We start from the raw sequence: 6029 nt of genomic DNA on the forward strand, positions 1-6029 counted from the left end.
ACCGCACGAGCGCAGTTGTCTGGGGATGGTCCCCGAGAGAGCCTCGCCACCTTTATCGAGTGGGTGCTGGTGTCCTGCAAGTCCCATCTAACCGTGGACATCGCTGACAACAACACCAGCCCCACTCAGGACCCTGAGCCCAGCCCACCATCTCACCATGGTACGGAGCATAAGCCTGAACCCACCGATGACGGAGAGCCATTTCCCGCCCACGATCCACGAGCCGGAGCAAAGCCCCGCGGCTAAGAGGATAGCCTCGGATAGTGAGCCCGACACGTCAGACCAGGTGCGAGAGCCGGTGACAGTACCCACCACGAGGGAGCAGGTCGTGGACGGTGTGAGCGCGGAGAGGAGCTCCGCCCCCTGCATCATGGCTGAGGGTGAGCTGACTATGGCGGGACATAACCGTGACAGTTATTTTATTCATTAGTTTTTTTATTTTATTAGTTATTTTGATTGACAGCACTATTTTATATATATATATATATATATATATATTAATTTTGAAGGAACATTTATTAAATCTATTTAATGTTTTTCTTGAGAGGACCTTTTGTCAGTTTTATATGTGGAAGCAAAACTAAAGTACTAAAGTTAAAGCTAACAAAGGTTAAATAGATTTAAAATTTTCTGAAATTAATGCAAACTACTTTGATGTAGTTAAATTCCATTGGTCAAAAAAAAAAAAAACACTAATCAATTAATTTAAATCAATATCATTTTTTTTCTCCATTGTCAGAAAATATAATTTGTTCATATTAATCAAACATAACAGAATGCGGATAATTTTAAGCAACCCAGTTAATTAGTGATTTTATATGTGCTCCTGACATTGTTAATGGATTACGCAATTATACACAATTGCAAGGTTCGACTAGCTAGCCACAGCAAATATTAGCATGCTAAATGTATCTTGCTAGGATGTGCCATGCTAGGAAGTTGTGTGTGGTTGGTAGGGTGTTCTGGATGTTTGCTAGGTGGGTGCTTACAGGTATGTCTCTAAATATGTCTCAGATCCCTCTATTTTATTGACTTAACTCTGTGCTGCACTTTCCATGGTTTTTAACAGTAGTTCTGCTAAACACTAATCAAGCAGCGTTGCAGAGCTCTCAGAGGTTCTTGCTCTGGCAGTCATGGCCTAAAATGGTCAAGACTTGAGGGCATGGGATGGATTTTGTATCATATGGAATTAATTTGCTATCTGTGCAGACTTCAAAGCGAGAGTTCTCCGGTCCGGCCCGTACCTTTCTCACACCATAAATGGCCTCTCAAGGAATGTCATGAATCAAATTATGTGCTTCTGAAATTCAACTATTTATAACATGCAGAGCTCTGGCAGCTATCAGGAACATGGCCCCCTGGATTTTCAGTTTACAAGCTCTCTAAAAACCAGCTGCTGACCCTGAAAAGAAGTGTATATAAACACAAAAATGTCAGGAGGTTTCCAAGAGTGTGAGCGTAATATATGATTGTGATTGTGTGTGTGTGTGTGAGGTAGGGCTGTAGCTATCGATTATTTTAGTAATAGCGTATTCTACAGATTATTCCATCGATTAATCGAGTAATCGGATAAGAAGTCATCTTTCTTTATTAAAGTGCAATACTAAATAAACAAGAGATAATAAGATAGATCTCTTAAAATAAACAACTAATTTGTTTTCTTTTTAGAAAAATTAAAATTTTTATTGCTAAAAGTGCTAATAACCGTGAAAACTAAACCCATTTAATGTATTGAATTGCCAAATTGTATTCAAAATGCAAATACAAATATATCAATAAAAAAATAAAATACAAAAATAAAAATACAAAAATCAATTTCACATTACTTTAAAAAAGGTAAACAATACAAACTAAAACTAAGGCATACATAAAAATAATAGTAATAAAAATAATAATAATGCCTAAACATTGCATTTATGTCGTGCAACTTAACTTTTAAGTTTCAGCCTAACTAAAGCTCAAACATGACACGTACGTGTGTGTGTGTGTGTGTGTGTGTGTGTGTGTGTGTGTGTGTGTGTGTGTGTGTGTGTGTGTGTGTGTAAAACTTGTTTTTGATTCATGTTCTTTGTGCGGGTCAGTTCACAGCAGTGATAGAAATTAATCTGTTCCAATAAGTTTAAATTTATTTTTAAATTTTATGGGCATTTTTACCTTTATGAAGCCTTTTTTTTTTCTAAAATCAGCATCATCTTTTGAGTCAAATTCTTACATTTAATCAGTCAATTAGAATAAAAGACATTTGGGCTGTTACCAAACAAATGATTTCAGTATCAAAATTCATCTTTACAATGCAGAGGAAACACAGAAGAAACACAGAGGGACATGAATGCATTTAATCTGCAGTTACAAATGCATAAATAATATTTTGTTATTTTAAACATAAAACATTGAATACTGATATTTAAAATTATTTTAAAAACGAAAAAACCACCAGCAGGTGGCAGCAAGTCACTTTTAAGAAGTGAGTCATTGCGATTGAAACAAATAATTTAAATGGTTGATTCATTCAGGAACGAAACGCCGTCATGTTGCACAGAGACGCAAAACAACGCTGTGGCTGTGTTTGGAATTTTTGTTGGCAAAGCAAAAACAGGCAATATAGTGTCTAAAACGTAAGTCTCATAATATTACCTTCTTGTTTATTGAACTGTTGAATAAAATCACATTTGTAATCATACTGATTTTAGAGGTGAAAACTGGCACTCTTCATGTGATATTGACTAACTTTCTTTCTGTGGTATCTTTATGCACAATGGCGTTTAGTCTTTCACAAAACATAGCAAACGTAGGGACATTATACCTAGCCACCATATTGATTTACGGACTTAAAAATGTCCAGTGCTTTTTTTAAAGTCTGGTCCCTGTTTTTATACAGTCTATGGTCTGGTCCAGCGTTTATCGGGTTGTGCGTCAGTAATAATGGTCCGTGGGGAAACACTGTGTTCCGTGTGTAGTTACAGTAAATGGACTAAACGAAGCCTTGAGGCAAATAAGTTGCCTCGATGATTTTTGTATTCGAATTACTCTAGGTATTCGAGGAATCGTTTCAGCCCTAGTGTGAGGCTATTCAGACTGGGTGGGATAAAATGTGATGGTAGAATTGCTTCAACCAGTAGATAGTTTATAATCTGTGGGAAAAAAACCCAAAAAACTTGCACAGCTTGAAGTTGTATATTATATAGAAGTTCTATAATTATATGAAGTTCTATATTATATTAAATCATATTATACAACAGTTATTTCTGGTCCTCGAATCTGATTGGCTGAGAGGTCTTTCCAAGCATGAGATATTCACCAATATCGCTATGGGAACCGCTTTACTGTTTGCATCACTCTGCTTGCAGTATTTCTCACAGCGCGTGTCATGGCGGACGCACAAACCCACTATAATTTTATAAAAATGATGCAAGTATCGCCATGGGAACTGTTTCACCATTTGTATCACTCCGCTTGCAGTATATCTCAAAGCGAGTGTCATGGTGGATGCCCAAATACACTATCATTTTATAAATAATACTGTATTGTGTCACATAATGTAATTGTAAGATTTTTTTAGGCGAGGATGTACTTTTTTTAGACTTCAAATACAAAAAAAACTTGCCCCTTTTAGATTTGCACTCTATTCATTTACTAACTGCTTGTTCCCTTTCGGTCAGTCACTCCGAGTAACGTCGGTGACCAAAGAATTGGGATCTCGCTTAGAGAGATCTCTAATGCCGAGTTCACACTGCACGATTTTCAAACTCGTCAGATCACCGTTGTTTTCACACTGCGTGACTATCTGGGGTAGCATTCATTTGCTGCTGTGTTCACATTGCACGATGGATCGGCGGCAGGGGGTTTCACACTGCATGACTTCACAATAGGAAGAATCGCCAACAGCTCTGTCTGGTCCGCAAACTACGTTTCACAACAAAACACATGCGAGAAGTGATAAGGAAATAACGCGAGAACCCGCGTGCGTCAGACCGGAGTTCTCGAGCAAGACTGTAATTATTAAAAAAAATATATATATAGCCCGCAAATTGTCTGTGAGCTGATTTCACTGTCTGGTCTCTGGGTCGTGTGATGTCCACTATGGTGGTCCAGGAGCGCCATCTCTGGCTGTCTGTCCAAAATGAGGGAGACCGACAAGACTCGGTTCTTAAATGCCCCCGTGTCCCAGACCGACCTCTTCAGCGACGCGGTGAAGAACTTTGCCCAGCAGTTCTCCACCGCACAGAAGCAGACCGAGGCCATCAAACGCATCAGCCTCCAACAAAGCTGCGAATTGGAGCCGTCCACAGGGTAGCCGCCCCGCCCGTCCAGGCCCCCACCAAACCTGGTGGCAAGCGGAAGAACAAGAGGCCCTGAGACCGGCGACCCAGAGATGGAGAAAGTTGCTCTTCGGGAGATGGTGAATGCACCACTCCCTTCCCCAGAGAAGGGCCGGGCGGAGAATCTTTTGTTTCATTTTTTCCCACCACTGACTTCACGGTCAGTGATACCCAAAACCTCGACAAAAGAGCAGTTTTCTCAATCTCTGGGTCCCCAGAGGGGATGGGGAGTTGTGGACAGGCCAGTCTGGAATCGCACTCACCCTCCTCGCTCGCCAGTAGGCAGCAGTGGGTGGTTCGAGAGTGCTATCAAATGTACTACTCACGCACCCCCTGCCCGAACGCAGGTAAGTGTGCCACACACTCAGAGCCCGCTTCGGACCGGCCACGAGACACCTGGGCTGGGTCCCTGCGTTCCTTCTCGCTGCCCCACTGTGGGTAAGTTGGTGGTTCCGTTGGTCCCACTTGTGCGTTACCTGGGAGCCTGGCTAACGCTGCCCAGTCCGTCTCATTGGCTCCTTCAGACCATCAGACTCGGCTATGCGATTCAGTTCACCCGGCGTCCTCCCAAGTTCAGGGGCGTCCATTTCACTTCAGTGCCACGGGTGCCCCTACAGATGCCCCTGTCTTGCGTGCAAAGATTGCAGTCCTACTGGCGAAGGACACGATAATGCCGGTCCCTCCAGCCGATATGAAGACAGGGTTTTACAGCTTTTCTTCATTGTACCTAAGAACGGCGGTGGGTTATGACCAATCTTGGACCTGCATGTCTTGAACCGGGCCCTTCACAAGCTACCGTTCAAGATGCTCAGGCAGAAGCACATCTTCGGGTGCGTCAGTCCCCAAGATTGGTTTGCAGCAATCGACCTGAAGGATGCGTAGTTTTATGTGTCGATCCATCCGCGCCACAGACCATTCCTGCGGTTCGCGTTCAAAAGTCGAGCATATCAGTACAAGGTCCTGCCCTCCGGGCTGTCCCTGTCGCCCCGTGTCTTCACGAAAGTGGCAGAGGCAGCCCTTGTTCCCCTGAGCATTCGCATTCTCAACTACCTCGACGACTGGCTCATACTAGCTCAGTCTCAGGATTGGTTGTGCAAACACTGCTCTCGCACCTCAGCCGTTTGGGCCGTCAGGGAAAAGAGCAAACTCGCCCCAACGCAGAGGATCTCTTTTCTCAGTATGGAGTTGGATTCGGTCGAACAGACAGCACGTCTCATGAAGTAACGTGCTCAGTCGGTGTTGAACTGCCTGAATATGTTCAAGAGCAGGACGTCGGTCCCACTGAAACACTTTCAGAGGCTCCTGGGGCATATGGCAGCCGCGGCGGCAGTCACACTGCTGGGGCTGCTTCATATGAAACAGCTTCAACACTGGCTCCATGGCCAAGTTCTGAGGTGAGCGTGGCAACGTGGCACTCACCGGGTCCAAGTCACACTGGCCTGCCGCCAAACCTTCACCCCGTGGTCTTTTTTTTTTTCCTGTGCCTGTGCCTGTGATGCCTGTGTTTACAGAAAGCTGCTTCACAGACGCAGTACCGCCAGTATGGAATCAATTTATTTGTTGTTTCTTATTGTGCTTGATTGTGTTCATATAGTCTACTGTAACACTAGCCAAAGACGGCAGGAAAAAAATGAATGCTGTGTTAATTGCGTTAAATATTTTTAACACGTTAAACTAAAAAAAAAAAAAAAAAAAAAAAATTCTATTAAA

At 42.9% G+C, this 6029-nt stretch overlaps 1 protein-coding gene and 1 long non-coding RNA gene across 2 annotated transcripts in view; both read left to right on the forward strand.

The window, feature by feature from the left end:
• The window catches only part of LOC107658649 (glypican-5-like), a 276918-nt gene that overhangs the window by 243048 nt on the left and 27841 nt on the right, over positions 1-6029 (forward strand). The gene's annotated exons all lie outside the window — the stretch shown is intronic.
• The window catches only part of LOC107658650 (uncharacterized), an 18179-nt gene continuing 15070 nt past the window's right edge, over positions 2921-6029 (forward strand). The window contains exon 1 of the long non-coding RNA XR_001630809.1: positions 2921-3058. This is a non-coding gene — a long non-coding RNA (uncharacterized LOC107658650). The remainder of the gene's footprint in view (positions 3059-6029) is intronic.

The sequence above is a fragment of the Sinocyclocheilus anshuiensis genome, unplaced genomic scaffold (assembly GCF_001515605.1).
Source record: "Sinocyclocheilus anshuiensis isolate Anshui unplaced genomic scaffold, SAMN03320099.WGS_v1.1 scaffold467, whole genome shotgun sequence".
NCBI lineage: Eukaryota > Metazoa > Chordata > Actinopteri > Cypriniformes > Cyprinidae > Sinocyclocheilus > Sinocyclocheilus anshuiensis.